Raw genomic sequence first — 3047 nt, 5'->3', positions numbered from 1 at the left:
TAAAATGTCAGGACACCGGTGTCCTGCAGAGTTTAGCTCCAACCCTAATTAAACACACCTGAATCAGCTATAATCAAGGTCTTACGCATGCAGCAGTGTACAGTGTAAATCAGGGGTAAGGCTAGGGAATGCTTAGAGTTGGGGCAAAAATGCCACTAAAAAATTGCCCCGCGTTTTTACAGTGTTGCGCATCATAACCAATCACATATGATACTGTTTAGCTTAGGAATGCAATGGCCAATCAGAGGCGTTCAGATGAGTCATCGCTGAAACTCATCAGTTTTGAGTGCGCGCGCGTTCGCTGACTGAATTCCGCTTATTCTCTCATCATAAACAACAAAGCGCATAATAAGTACAACGTAAGCAGCAAGAGATTAATTTCACAGTGTTGACAGCTTCAGTGATTTAAACGATAGTTTTGTTTTTTGAGAGTGCTTAAACTCGCGATAGATCAAAGTTAATGATGTCACTTTCTGTATAATAATTTATTCAGTTTGAATTATTATTACACTGTTCCTTGGAAAGGAAACGTTTTATAATTATCAATTTCTAATGTTTTTATTAAACTGTAATCACGTTAAATACAAATGCAGTCCCATTAAACATATTTTAGTAGCCTGCATGACACCCATGTCTGGTTCTTGCCTAAAAAGACGGGTTTATGATGTTTGTAGCCTAGTTAATAGATTTGGCTGCTTTTAGCCTTACCCTGGAGTTGGTTCACCCTCCGCCTATGGTCTTATGCATAGCCTACTATAAACTTCCAGGCAGGTGTGTTGAGGCAAGTTGGAGCTAAACTCTGAAGGACACCGGCCTTCCAGGACTGAGTTTGGAGACCCCTGATATAATGTGTAGGCCTAAATTTTTGAATGCCCTCTTGCCATTTTTTTTTTATTATTATTTGCTTAATGTGTCCTTCTGGTGTTCTGTCGATTTGTGCTACCCTGTCAGATTTTGCTACCTCCCATTAAAACAGTAGGTAGTAAAATTCGACAACGAAAAATGCTACCTGTAAAATGATGGTTTATTAACGTCTACACCTACCCCAACCCTAAACCTACCCTTACAGTAATTCAAATACAGTAATTATGTGTTATATTCGCGGTTGTGGCTAGAAGGGATACAGCTACAACAATAAATATGTTTTTCTACCTATTAGATTGTGTTTTATTAAAGTCTACACCTATCCCAACCCCAAACCTACCTTTACAATAATGCAGATATATTAAATATTGTTGTTCAGCATGAGCAAAAGGACGCAATATTGATGTGCGCATGCGTAGTAAACCCTGGTAGGACAATCTGACGGGTAGGATAAAATGTCAGGACACCGGTGTCCTGCAGAGTTTAGCTCCAACCCTAATTAAACACACCTGAATCAGCTATAATCAAGGTCTTACGCATGCAGACGTGTGCAGTGTAAATCAGGGGTAAGGCTAGGGAATGCTTAGAGTTGGGGCAAAAATGCCACTAAATTGGACGAAATTGCCCCTGCACTTACAAATTAAATCTATTACGTCTGTTGCTAACAAAATGAAAATGATTAGAAAGTGTCGATTGCGGCATTAAATAAGGAACTGCTCATGTTGCACCGTATTTCATTTTAGGCGTTTTTACAGTGTTGCGCATCATAACCAATCACATATGATACTGTTTAGCTTAGGAATGCAATGGCCAATCAGAGGCGTTCAGATGAGTCATCGCTGAAACTCATCAGTTTTGAGTGCGCGCGCGTTCGCTGACTGAATTCCGCTTATTCTCTCATCATAAACAACAAAGCGCATAATAAGTACAACGTAAGCAGCAAGAGATTAATTTCACAGTGTTGACAGCTTCAGTGATTTAAACGATAGTTTTGTTTTTTGAGAGTGCTTAAACTCGCGATAGATCAAAGTTAATGATGTCACTTTCTGTATAATAATTTATTCAGTTTGAATTATTATTACACTGTTCCTTGGAAAGGAAACGTTTTATAATTATCAATTTCTAATGTTTTTATTAAACTGTAATCACGTTAAATACAAATGCAGTCCCATTAAACATATTTTAGTAGCCTGCATGACACCCATGTCTGGTTCTTGCCTAAAAAGACGGGTTTATGATGTTTGTAGCCTAGTTAATAGATTTGGCTGCTTTTAGCCTTACCCTGGAGTTGGTTCACCCTCCGCCTATGGTCTTACGCATAGCCTAATATAAACTTCCAGGCAGGTGTGTTGAGGCAAGTTGGAGCTAAACTCTGAAGGACACCGGCCTTCCAGGACTGAGTTTGGAGACCCCTGATATAATGTGTAGGCCTAAATTTTTGAATGCCCTCTTGCCATTTTTTTTTTATTATTATTTGCTTAATGTGTCCTTCTTCTGTGTTCCATTTAATGTTTGTCATTCCTTCAATCGACTATTGCTTTTTGTATAATGCTCTTTTCGGTGAAAGATTACTGGTGAAAGAATAATAGTAAAAAAAATTTTTTTTCTAAATGTTCACAACTAAAATCACACTCTACAGAAGCATTTACTAGCACTTAACAACCTCAGAGCTCGTTGGAAGATCTGTCTTTTAAACACTATTTGTGTTTATCTGTAACAATCAGTTTCATTTTAGAGGATTTTTACCACTCTTCTGCACCTGACATATTATTTAGGACAGGTATTGATAAAGTACAAGCTTCCACCTGATTATATCACTGGATGCATTGAAAACCAGGTGTGGACGAACATGTTGTGGTTTTAATGACAAAAACGATATCTTATTATCCTGTTAACGACTTTCAAGATGACATAACTTGAAACAGAGATTAATAAGCAGATGGTTTTGGTGAATTGGACTCAAGGGTCACATGAGCCAATTCAGTGTCTTGTATTAAATCAGCAGATTTCATTCTAGACTGACCATTTTAATATTGCACAAAGATTTAGATTTGCAGGCTCTCTGAATGTCTCTCTTTCCAAGTTGAGTGTTTTGTTGTGATGTGGAGAATGGCTGGATCTCTGCATCTGACAGCAGTATTCTTCAGTGTCAGGCTGCCTGCTGTCTGCAGAGCAGAAGGTTC

Source organism: Sinocyclocheilus anshuiensis, unplaced genomic scaffold (assembly GCF_001515605.1).
Source record: "Sinocyclocheilus anshuiensis isolate Anshui unplaced genomic scaffold, SAMN03320099.WGS_v1.1 scaffold698, whole genome shotgun sequence".
Lineage (NCBI taxonomy): Eukaryota > Metazoa > Chordata > Actinopteri > Cypriniformes > Cyprinidae > Sinocyclocheilus > Sinocyclocheilus anshuiensis.
This window is presented reverse-complemented; position numbering follows the sequence as displayed.